This window comes from Apium graveolens, chromosome 10, assembly GCF_009905375.1.
Source record: "Apium graveolens cultivar Ventura chromosome 10, ASM990537v1, whole genome shotgun sequence".
Lineage (NCBI taxonomy): Eukaryota > Viridiplantae > Streptophyta > Magnoliopsida > Apiales > Apiaceae > Apium > Apium graveolens.
Genome location: NC_133656.1, coordinates 60,275,938 through 60,289,145, shown reverse-complemented (window position 1 = coordinate 60,289,145; position 13,208 = coordinate 60,275,938). Strand labels below are relative to the sequence as shown.

General features: G+C 40.1%; 1 non-coding gene across 1 annotated transcript; it reads left to right on the top strand.

Moving 5' to 3' along the window:
- The first annotated feature begins 2,327 nt into the window (after positions 1 to 2,327).
- LOC141694132 (small nucleolar RNA R71) lies at positions 2,328 to 2,434 on the top strand. Its single transcript, XR_012563460.1, has one exon. It is a non-coding gene; the product is annotated as a small nucleolar RNA R71 (small nucleolar RNA).
- Positions 2,435 to 13,208: the final 10,774 nt, after the last annotated feature.

Below are 13,208 nucleotides of genomic sequence, written 5' to 3'. Positions count from 1 at the left end.
GAAGAGGGAAGTGATCCTTCCTTGTGGCTTTGTTCAATTTTCTATAATCCATGCATACTCTCCATCCTGTAACTGTTCGAGTAGGGATGAGTTCATTCTTTTCATTTGCGACCACAGTGATACCTCCCTTCTTAGGTACACATTGTACGGGGCTCACCCACGAGCTGTCAGAAATAGGATAAATGATGCCTGCATCTAGCCATTTCAGAATTTCTTTCTTCACCACCTCCTTCATGATGGGATTCAGTCTTCGCTGTTGTTCCACAGTTGGCTTACTACCTTCCTCTAGCAGAATTTTATGCATGCAATATGAAGGACTTATCCCCTTGATATCTGCTATGGTCCATCCTATAGCCGATTTGAATTCTCTCAAAATCCTTAAGAGCTTGTCTTCCTCACTACCTGAAAGGTCAGATGAAATAATAATAGGTAATGTAGATGAATCACCTAAAAAAGCATACCTCAAGTGCTCAGGTAATGGCTTGAGCTCCAAGGTAGGTGCTTCCTCTATTGATGGTTTGAGTTTCCCTTCAGCGTTCTTAAGGTCAGAAGTACCAAGAGATTCAAATGGTATGTCCAGCTTTCGCTTCCAGGGAGAAGCGTTCAGATATTGTAATTGCTCGTTGCTATCTTCATCATCGCTGTCAAAATCCCCCACTAAGGCCTTTTCCAATGCATCAGACATTAGCATGTGATCGAGTTCCGAAGTAACCGCAGAATCAATCACATCCAATTTTAAGCACTCCTCATCTTCTGTAGGGAATTTCATTGCCTTGAATACGTTGAAGGTCACATCCTGATCTTGGACCCGCATAGTAAGTTCCCCTTTTTGCACATCTATCAAGGTACGGCCAGTAGCCAAGAAAGGCCTTCCCAAGATTATGGGAATCTTCTTATCTTCCTCAAAATCCAGAATAACAAAATCTGCTGGAAAGAAGAGCTTATCCACCTTGACGAGCACATCCTCAACTATGCCCCTTGGGTAAGTGATGGAACGGTCAGCCAATTGTAGTGACATGTATGTGGGTTTTGGATCAGGCAGATCCAGCTTTTTAAAGATCGAAAACGGTATCAGATTAATGCTTGCTCCCAAATCACAAAGGCACTTGTCAAACGTCAGATTTCCAATTGTGCAAGGGACGGTGAAGCTTCCTGGATCTTTCAGTTTTGGTGGTAACTTTTGCTGCAGAACAGCGCTGCATTCTTCCGTGAGAGCAACGGTTTCAAGGTCATCCAGTTTCACCTTCCTTGAAAGAATAGTCTTCATAAACTTCGCATAACTAGGCATCTGTTCAAGAGCCTCAGCGAAAGGTATATTGATGTGAAGTTTCTTGAACACCTCTAGAAACTTCCCGAACTGTCTATCCAGCTTTTGTTGCTGCAATCTCTTAGGAAAAGGTGGTGGAGGATAGAGCTGTTTCTCCCCTGTATTAGCCTCAGGCAGAGTGTGTTCAACAGTAGTCTTCCTTGGTTCCGCCGCTTTCTCCTTTTGCGTAGATTCTTCACCTCTAATTTTAGCTTCTACTTCTTTTGCCTTTTCAGCATCAGCTACTTTTCCAGACCTTAAGGTAATAGCCTTGACTTGCTCTTTAGCTTCCTTCCTGCCTGGTACTTCCGTGTCACTGCGAAGAGTGCCAGGTTGACGATTGAGCACTGCATTGGCTAATTGACCGGTTTGATTTTCCAAGGTCTTGATAGAAACCGCCTGACTCTTGCACAATAGCTTAAGTTCCTCAAAATCAGCACTAGTAGGTGCAGCTGCACTTCCCTGTTGAGGATATGATTGCCTTGTAGCATACTGTTGAGGTTGCTGGAATCCAGGTGGGTTAAACTGTTTACTCACTCCTTGCTGATATGGTGGCTGAATAGCATTCTGATTATTCCCCCAGCTAAAATTTGGATGATTTCTGTTGTTAGGATGATAGGTCGCTGGCACAGGCTGCTGTTGTCGCTGATAATTATTCACATACTGAACAGATTCGTTGACAATAGAACACTGATCCGTAGCATGAGAACCTGCATAAAGCTCACAAACCATAGCTATTTGATTAACTCCATACGTAGCCAGAGAATCAACCTTCATTGATAGCGCTTGGAGCTGGGCTGCAATAGCGGTGGCTGCATTAACTTCCAGAATACCTGCTACCTTGCTTGACGTCATCCTCTGAGTTGGGTTTTGATGCTCATTTGCAGCCATCGTCTCTATAAGATTATACGCCTCAATATAGCTTTTAGCCCATAAGGCGCCTCCAGCTGCTGCATCGAGCATGGGCCGAGATTGGGCCCCCAAACCATTATAGAAACCAGTGATCACCATCCAATCCGGCATTCCATGATGTGGACATTTTCTCAACATTTCCTTGTAGCGTTCCCAAGCCTCGCACATAGATTCTGTAGGTTGCTGCGCAAACTGAGTAAGAGCACTCCTCATAGCAGCAGTCTTTGTATCGGATAAAACTTCACCAGAAACTTTTGCGCAAGATCTTGCCACGTAGTGATGGACCCAGCTGGTTCAGAATGTAACCAGTCTTTAGCCTTGTCCCTCAGTGAGAATGGGAAAAGCCTTAACTTGATAGCCTCATCAGTCACGCCATTATACTTAAAAGTGCTGCAGATCTCGACAAAATTCCTTATGTGCATGTTGGGGTCTTCAGTTGCCGCTCCTCCAAAAGAAACAGAATTCTGCACCATCTGAATAGTGCCCGGCTTGATTTCAAAGGTGTTAGCTTGAATAGCCGGATGAAGGATGCTTGACTGAATGTCATCAATTTTAGGCCGAGAAAAATCCATAAGAGCTGGATCAGCTTGAACAATACGATCTCCCATATTTACTGGTTCTTTCTGCTTAGTTCCTGAATCCGAATCCTCAAAATCTAACTTCTCCGGAATATCAAGAACTTCGTCTGTCTCCTCAGCTGTATCTAAAGTCCTCTTGCGAGCACGAGAACGAGTTTGCATAAATGTTTGCTAAAGTACCTGAAACACAACCGGAAAAAATAAGTAACTACTACGTCCTAATCACTGAGTCCTAATGACCAATGATGGTAAGTACATAAATTAAACAAATACGCCGAGTCCCCGACAGCGGCGCCAAAAACTTGTTAGGGCGAAAACACGCGCTAATATTCACGCAAGTATACGCGTTCGCAAGTAATATAGAATACTTTCTAGTTCGTTCCCTCAGAGACTCAGACTAAATTATTGTCTAATTAAACTCACTCACCAATGTATGATTACTTCTCAATGTTAAGATACTAACACTTAAAATTGTTGATTAAATGTTAACTATAATTAACTACTTAATTAATCACTTAACTAACACTTCAATTTATCAATAATAAAACACTCATGAGATCACAACTTCATTATTACTTCCTTCTATAGCCATTATTATTACCTTTAGCATGTGACAGTGATGATATTAATCGAATAACACGAAACTGATAAAAGCCAACTTTCATTGTACTAATACCATTCTACCAAGCATCCACAACTAAGATAGAAGTTGAATAGTCATCAATTATGTTGAGTTCCCATATATCTACAGAAATTGACAACACAACGATTTAAGCACAAGTTATTCCTTTTGATTACATAGGGCAAATAAAACTGTTAGAGTTACCCACTAATCATGCACAACGTACATGAACCTATGCTAGCATGGCAAGTTCTAAATCTCAAGATCCACTGTCGCTTCACAAGAGATTAACACCGTATCTTATATGTTCGCGATGCACATAAGACGAATACGCACAACCAATACTAGATATCATGCAATCATCACACACTAAAGTATTAAACAATTAACTAAAGAATTCCATAATAAATTCGTTGCAACCCCATGATCATGATTAGCCCATAATAGCACTTATCGTCATCATGGGTTCATATGAAATCATGATAAACAAACACAAAAAAATAATAACTAAACTTATTATATTAAAACAGAGTACGTCACAAGAGTAAATAAGTTCAAAGCAAGAAAACTAGCATCCAACGTTACAACGAAATAAGAATCACAAGAATATATGCTTCCTCTTCGTTGCGGTGTGCTAAATCGGTCTTCTTCCTTATCTCCTTCGCTTCTTGCGTAAAAACACAATCTTCTTCAATCCACACTTGTGAAAACGTCTCAAATCTACTTATATAATAGACCCATAAAACTCAGATTACATAAAAGTGGAAACCAAACAGAAATAGAAGTCCTAAAATAATTTGTCTTTTTTCCCGACCCTGCGCGGCCGCTCAGCATAGCTGAGCGGGCGCTCAGCTTGCTGCGCGGCCGCTCAGCAATGCTGAGCGGGCGCTCAGACCTCTTCTGGAAAAATTCTGATTTCGCTCCGTTTCTTCGCCGTAATCTGCCCGTTTCTTTCCTCTCGCAATGGTGAACACATGCCAAGGCTTATTCTTGATGATTCCTCCCCCGAAATGCAACTAAAACCCTGAAATGCATAAACACTAGAAAAACGCATCAAATACACAAAATACTTGATTTCAAGACACCAATTTAAGCCATTTTAAGACGCTCTAAGTGGTATATAATGCCACTTATCAACACCCGTATATGTTCGGGCACCAATAATTTTGCCGCCGCGCGCGATGAATTTTTACGAGCGCGCGGTGGACGGTGATGACCCTGTTCTGAGTCCTAAATATTTTAATAAATAAAATTTGTATAAATTATTTCCGGGACTAAAAATTTAGTTGTAAGATGATTCGAATTAATTTGTTGGGATTTGACGTCGATTGATGTTTCGACGGGTAAGCCTATAAACAGAGGGGTCGCTGTCCAAATTTTTCTAAAAATTACCTTAAATTATAAATTGAGTATATATATCTCGTTTAATATAAATTAACCCTTGATTGTTATGTGCACTATTATTGCACATAATCGAATTAACCCTTGATTGTTATGTGCACTATTATTGATCATCCGTTGAAATATAATAGCTTGAATATATAAATTAATTAGTGAGGAAAAGTCAAGCATAATCGGTCGTTTAACGTAGGTTATTTCGATTTCGTAGGTTCGAGTCAAAGGACCCAGTAGTTGAAGTCAATTAGATTTAAGCCAGAGTTAGTGCAAAGCTTCGCAAGGCAAGTACCCCTGAACTAATCTTTTACAGTTCAGTATATATGAATAGTTGTTGATTTAAATTATGTACTGGAACAGAACGTTTTAAGTTACGTATTCTCCATATTTAAATATGTTTTACTAAACGAGGTTTTGGGGAATAAGTAACTTCTGAAAATGCCTATCTCTAGATTGTGATTAAAAATTAAAAAGGGATTTTTAGAATGTGTGCTGTAATCGTTTAAAAAGAGATAGGTGTAAATGATTTTGGAAACTGGATAAAAATGAATCAGATATAGGATGGTCAGTGGCGTAAGAGGTCCGTTATTAGGTAACGGCCTAGCATGGTTGCGTAAGAGGCTAAGTCGGATGCGTGCACTGGTAGGCCGCTTAGTCCAGCATGACAGAGACCTAGCTAGTCTCTGAGTTCCGGAATGAAATTTGTGGTGGGATAAACTGATCAGCTGTCCCGAGAATTCATCCACTTTTATATCTGATAATGGTTTAATGGTTCCCGTAACGGAACAAATGGTTTACGGTCCCCGTAACGAGGCAGGTGATTTATGGGTCCAATAATGGACAGTGGTCTTGGAAAGAAAATAACATCCTAAAAATTGGACTCTGATATTTTTACACAGCACACTACAGATGATGTTATTTTGCAAAACATGCTAGTTCGGATATCCAATTTATACCTGTTTTATGGATTTTAATATACTAATCTGATATCTGTTCTTATACTGTTTTATACATCCTGTTACTAGTTATTCATATAGAGGTACTGTTGAGCAATGGATTGTTCACCCTTGCAGCTTGTTTTGTATTTATTTTTTGCAGATGTCTAGAAGACCAGGTCAGCGTAGAGTGTCAGCCTCCGGTCCCGGCTCCTCTGAGGTAGTTTGTATCAGACCCTGAGGTCTGTTGAGTTGCTGTAATAAGTTATGATGTCTGGTTTTGAATAAGTAAGTGTGTGTGTTGTAACCTAAATAATACTTGAACCTGTCTCGGCTCCTGGTTTGGGGTCGTGTATTATAATAAAATATATTTAGTAGTTTTTGTTATAGTTTATCATATTTTTGGTGACGTCAGCCACTGATCCCGGGGTTGAGGCCGTCACAGTTGGTATCAGAGCTACAGGTTCAAGTCCCTAATTTTGGTTAAGAGTTGAGTCAGTAAGGTGTAGGAAGTATGTCCTATAGTGTGAGTCAACAACTCATGTCGAGGAGCAACCTTAAGTGTTAGTCGAGGGTTCCGACGGTGTTACCCTGGCATCTATTAACATTTTAATAGACTTGCCTTAACCTTGTTATGTCTTTGCTGTATACTGTTATGGTTGACAGTGGCCTATAGTGATCTCCAGTTCTCCTTCTCGGGGAAACCCGTCAGATTCAGATGATTCAGACTCTGAGCGGACTTTGGACGTTGCTGAGGAGACTCCTATGCCTCCTCCACCCATTCCTCTAGTTGTATCAGGAGGTGTGTCAGGACCTAGTATCCATCCTCGCTGGGTACGAAGGTCAGTGTCGGCTGTTAGGGATTTCCCTCCAGGATGTGGTCCCAGTTCCTCCACCTCGAGACCACCTGTTCCTCCCTCTGTTCCTTCAGGTGCATCCTCCCCGATCCCTTACCATGTTCACCGAGCGGTGAACCAGTCTTTGATCAAAGAGCAGAGCCCAGGGTTAGCAGCTCAGCTTGACCAGATTCCTGTCGGGCCTTTCCAGGGTATTCCTGCCCCTTCCTCGGATGTGCAGGAGAGAGTGCGATCCTTGACTCAGGCTGCAGTAGAGAGAGCTCGGACCATTGATCATTTCATTAGCTTCGAGTTTAGAGCTTTTCAATACCAGGATCTCGTGAACTGGTTGGTATTTGAGTTAGGATCCATTGGTGGCAGTGGCAGTGGCTAGATTACATTTGCTGCAGTGAGATACAGAGCTCGGAGTTAGTTATAGGACTTCTCTAGATGCTTTTCCTATGTATGTTTATTATGTGATGTAGCTTGTATTAGGCGGGGCTGCTATGACAGCCAGTTTTGTTGTGTACTTAGTATATTATGAGTGTTGTTCTGTAGTTGTTAGATGGATTTGTACTGTTGTTGTACTATTATTTTTATGATGTTACTGTTGTCGGTTTTATTTTATTGCACTTTTGTTATTGCTATTATTGTTATTGTTGTATTTGTTGCTGGATTTGTTAAGTTTAGTTATGCATCATGGGTGGACCCCAAATAAACAAGGAAGGGAATATTTAATTGTGACCACTTTCTCCTGATGCATAAAGCTGTTGCTACCCAGGGGCACAATTTTCATATAAAACCTTTTTGTTGTGTTTCAGGAGAATGCCTCCCAAGAAAAATTTCTCGTCCAATTCCTCCAGCAGGAACTCTGAAGGGGGCCCTGTCATGGATGGATTACTAGATTTGCTGCGCTAACAGTCTAATCAGATGGCTCAGCAGCAAGAACAATTCCAGCAGCAGCAACAACAATTCCTGCAACAGCAACAACAACAAAAGCAATTTATACAACAACAACATCAACAAATCCAACAACAGTTACAGCTTCAACAACAACCCCAGCCAAGAGAGTTGAACTAGACTGTTAGTTTCAAGTCTTTCCAGTCAGTTAAACCCCCAGAGTTTAAGGGCAAGGTAGACCCGATTGCTGCTAGAATTTGGCTTAATGAAATGGAGAAAGCCTTCACCCTTATTCAGGTGAATGATGATTCTAAGTCAGATTATGCTAGTTATTTTCTTAAAGGTGAAGCAAGTTTTTGGTGGGAATCTACGCGTTCCTTAGAAGGAGAAGGCCCTGTTTCTTGGGCCAGATTTACAGAGTTGTTTCTAGAGAAGTATTTTCCAGATTATTTGCAGAGTCAGTTGGAAGTAGAGTTTTTGGAATTGAAGCAAGGAGAAAAGAGCGTGGCTGAGTATGAGGCCAAGTTTACGGAATTGGCTCGACTAGCCCCTGGATATGTGAATACTGAGATTCAGAAAGCTAGGAGATTTCAGCAAGGACTAAAGCCGAAAGTTCGTAGTGGAGTGGTGGCCCTACAACTTAAGACGTATACCTCTGTAGTTCAAGCCGCCCTGGTGATTGAGAGTGATCAGAAGTTGGCCTCCAAGGAAAGGGGTGATCGGAAGAGAAAGTTTGAAGGTGGTACAGGTAATGCAGACCAGAAGGAGTCTAGTCAGAAGTTCCCAAGGAAGTTTGGCTGGAATAGGAATAGGAGATTTAGAAGGCAAGGCATGGCTCAGACGAATTCCGGTGTCACCTCAGTTGCCTCCGCCCCAGTCCAGTCAACCGGGCCAGTTGTGGATTGTAAGTTATGTGGTAAAAAGCATAGTGGTCAGTGCCGGAAGGATGTCCAGTGTTTTAAATGCGATAAAAAGGGTCATTATGCATCAGAATGTAACCCAGGAAACATCGGAGTCACCTGCTTCAAGTGTGGTAAAGTTGGGCACATCTCCAGAAACTACAAGACGGCTACTCAAGGTAGTGTAAGAGGGAATGAATCTCAAGGACCAGCAACTAGCACAGCAAGAACCAGAACCTTTAAAATGACCAAGAAATATAATGCTCAAGATTCAGATATGGTTGCAGGTAGGCTTTCTTTAAATTCCGTGCCTGTTAAGGTTTTATTTGATTCGGAAGCGTCTAAGTCCTTTATATATAAAGGATGTGTAAGTAAAATGAATTTGATGTTGGAAGATCTAAATGAGCCCTTGTCGATAGAGGTAGCTAATCATGATAAAGTTTCAGTAAATCGGTTTTGTCCTAGATGTCAAATAGAAATTTGCGGGCATCTCTTTTTGGTGGATTTAATACCCTTTCAGTTAGGAGAGTTCGATGTAATTTTAGGAATTGATTGGTTGTCTCAGCATAAGGCAAATATTGATTGTAAGAAAAAGAAAGTTTTGTTATATTCAGAAGACAATAAATGGATAGTTTATCAAGGAAAAAAGCAGGACAAGAAATTTCTTTCTATCTTGGAAGCGAAGAGGTTATTGAGACAAGGATGTGAAGCGTATTTAGCCCATGTTGTGGACACTGAGAAGAGAGTACCCGGATTGGAGGAGATTCCAGTAGTTAATGAATTTTCAGATGTGTTTCCAAATGAGTTACCAGGATTACCACCAGATCGGGAGATTGAGTTTTCTATTGATTTAATTTCGGGAGCAGAACCAGTTTCAAGGGCACCTTACCGTATGGCCCCAGTAGAAATGAAAGAACTAGCTAAACAACTTTAGGAACTTTTGGATAAAGGGGTAATTAGACGAAGTGTATCCCCGTGGGGCGCGCCAGTGTTGTTTGTGAAAAAGAAGGATGGAAGCATGAGATTGTGTATTGACTACCGAGAATTGAACCATCAAGAATAAGTATCCCCTACCCAGGATTGATGATTTATTTGATAAACTGAAGGGAGCATGTTGTTTTTCCAAGATCGACTTAAGATCGGGCTATCATCAGTTGAAGATCAAGCCTGAAGATATACCGAAGACTGCTTTTGGAACCAAGTATGGCCATTACGAGTTTCTAGTGATGTCATTCGGATTGACTAATGCGCCATCGACTTTTATGGATTTAATGAACCGGGTGTATAAGGAATACCTGGATAAGTTTGTTATTGTATTTATTGATGACATCCTCATCTACTCAAAGACCAAAGACGACCATGCCGGACATCTAAGGATTGCATTACAAAGGTTGAAAGAAAAACAATTATATGCTAAGTTCTCAAAGTGTGAATTTTGGTTGGAGGAAGTACAGTTTTTAGGTCATATAGTTGGTAAGGATGGTGTTAAGGTAGACCCTGCAAAGATTGAAGCGGTATCCAGATGGGAACAACCGAAGACCCCAACAGAAATTAGAAGGTTTCTTGGATTAGCAGGCTATTACCGAAGATTTGTGAAGGACTTTTCCAAGATTGCAACCCCGTTGACCAAGCTGACCCGGAAGAATGAGAGATTTATTTGGACGAAGAAATGTGAAGAAAGCTTCCAAGAGCTAAAGAAAAGACTAGTGACAACACCAGTGTTAGCATTACCAGATGAAACCAGGAATTTCGTAATTTACAGTGATGCTTCTCTTAAAGGATTAGGTTGTGTGCTAATGCAACATAATAAGGTTATTGCGTATGCGTCTAGATAATTAAAGCCCCATGAGAAGAAATATCCAATTCATGATCTTGAGTTGGCGGCTATAGTGTTTGCTTTGAAGTTATGGCGTCATTACTTGTACGGAGAGAAATGTGATATCTACACGGATCATAAAAGCTTAAAGTACATATTCACCCAAAAGGACTTAAACATGAGACAAAAGAGATGGTTGGAGTTGATTAAGGACTATGACTGTTCGATTAATTATCACCCAGTTAAGGCTAATGTGGTAGCTGATGCCCTAAATAGAAAAGAGAAATTAAATATGGCCCGTATCGCGGGTGAATTAGCCCGGGACTTAGAAAAGATGGAAATCGAAATTCGAGTATCAGGTGAAGATCGGGAAACACTATACGAGATTACTTTCCATCCAGCGTTAATGGAAAAGATTAAAAGGTGTCAAGAATGAGTTATGGAACGAGAATTGGAAGATCTGACATGAGAAGAATTATGTACTCAAAAAGATAACCACGGTCTATATAAGTTTTCCTCTCGCATCTGGATTCCTAATGTAGCAGAACTGAAGAATAAAATATTACATGAAGCGTACAATTCTAGGTTTTCTATTAACCCTGGTAGCACGAAGATGTACCAAGATTTAAAGAAGCACTTCTGGTGGCCAGGAATGAAGAAAGAGATTGCGGAGTGGGTTAGTAAGTGTCACGTGTGTCAGAGGGTAAAAGCATAGCACCAAAGGCCCAGTGGATTGTTGCAGCCTCTGGAGATTCCACAGTGGAAATGGGAAGAAATTGCAATGGATTTTGTGGTAGGCTTGCCGAGGACAAGATCGAATCACGATACTATTTTGGTGATCATTGATAGATTGACCAAATCAGCGCATTTCCTTCCGATTAATGAAAAGTATTCTTTGGAAAAGCTAGTTAAAATATGTTTAGATGAGATAGTTACCAAGCATGGGGTAACTGTGTCTATAGTATCGGATCGAGATCCAAGATTTAATTCAAGGTTTTGGACAAAGTTTCAAGAGTGTTTAGGAACTAAGTTAAATATGAGCACCGCTTATCATCCTCAAACTGATGGCCAAAGTGAAAGAACGATTCAGACGATCGAAGATATGTTAAGGGTATGCGCTTTGGATTTCAAGGGAAGTTGGGATGATCATTTACCGTTAATAGAATTTTTCTATAATAACAGCTACCACGCCAGCATTGGAATGCCACCCTATGAAGCTTTATATGGACGAAAGTGTAGATCACCTCTGTATTAGGATGAGGTAGGAGAAAAGAAAGTGTTAGGACCGGAATTAGTATAGCAAACCAAGTAAGCAGTGGGGTTAATTCGAAAAAGATTGGAAGCCGCTCAGAATAGACAGAAAAAGTATACAGATTTGCATCGAAAGGACATAAGTTTTGAAATAGGATCATTGGTATTACTAAAAGTTTCTCCATGGAAGGGATTGGTTCGATTCGGTCAGAAAGGTAAACTGAGTCCGAGATATATAGGACCATTCGAAGTTTTGAAGCAAATAGGAAATGTTGCATACGAAATAGCTTTACCCCCGTAGTGGCAGCATATCCATAATGTATTTCATGTGTCCATATTGAAGCCGTACATTCCTGCCTTGAATCAAGTAATTGAAGATGAACCGATCGAGCTTCAATCGAATTTATCCTATGTGGAGCAGCCAATCCAGATATTAGACCGTAAGGAGCGTGTACTTAGGAATAAATCTATCCCTATAGTTAAAGTAATTTGGAGAAACCCTAGGATAGAAGAGTCTACCTGGGAACTAGAATCAGATATGCTTGACAAATGTCCTCACTTATTTAATTAGTAGAGATTCTGAGGACATAATCCTTTTAAGGGGAAAAGATATAACGACTCGAATATTTCTGTAATATTTAAATATGTAATTATTACGTAGATAATTAATAAAGAAGTTATAGTATTTATGGTCTCTGTGTTTAATTATTATTGTTTATATATGATTGCTGGATTGCGTGGTGTGTTTTTATGATTAGCTGGTGCTATTTTTGTTTCACTTTTAAAAAGTGATTTTATGACAATTCTATTTCCAAAATTATTTGGGTTATCTCCAAAATTGTTTTTATGATTTTATAATCTTGCTAATTATTTTTGGGATTTTACAAAATTTACAAATCAATATTCTGTTATTTATTTATTCTTAAATGATTTTCTGAATTCATTTAAACTGTAAAATCCATATTTAATTCTTGGATTCTTCAAAAATTATGAAACTCATATTTTAGTATGTTTACAATATTCTGAGAATTTTAAAATTATTCTGGTAATTTTCGAGATTAACTTTACTCGCGTGTTGTTTCGTTATTTCATTTAATGCGGGTATAAGTTGTGTGTGTAAAGTGCTTTAAAAATTATAAAAATTTTATTTTTATTAACTTCCGAATATTTCGAGCATTCTGGTATAAATTTTGTAAATTTTTCGAGATGTTTTAGCACGTAGCTGGTATGTTATTCTAGTCAGGAACGAACCAAAATTTTTGCAAAAGCAGGACAGGGACACGTGTCAAATTGTGGTTTCTCCTGTTGATACGTGGCTGCAGTTGGGTTACTCAAATAAAAAAAAGAGGAGGAAACCTCCCCCTTCCCTTATTCTTGACCCCGTTCGTCTCTCTCTTTCTCGGAATCTCTCCGACTCTCTCTCCAATCTCTTCCTCTCTCTCTCTGTAACACTCTCTTCCCACCTCTCTTTCTTTTTTCTTTCTGCCCCTTCCTCATTTTCTTTTTTTTCCGCCGTTGTTCTCCGGATTTCCGGCCGCCGCCTTCGGTTTCCGGTGGGTTCTGTTTGTGTTCGTCCTTATATATATATAGCTTTATTTGTATGTGCATGTGTGTGTTTATGTGTGTGTGAGTGTGTGTGTGCACAATGTGTGCGTGTGTGTATGTGGCGCGTGCAGTGGCGCGTGTGGTGGTGTGTGCGCGTGTTGGGCAGTGTTGTGCTGTGTTGGTTTGGTTGTATATCTGACTCCTCTTGTTCGA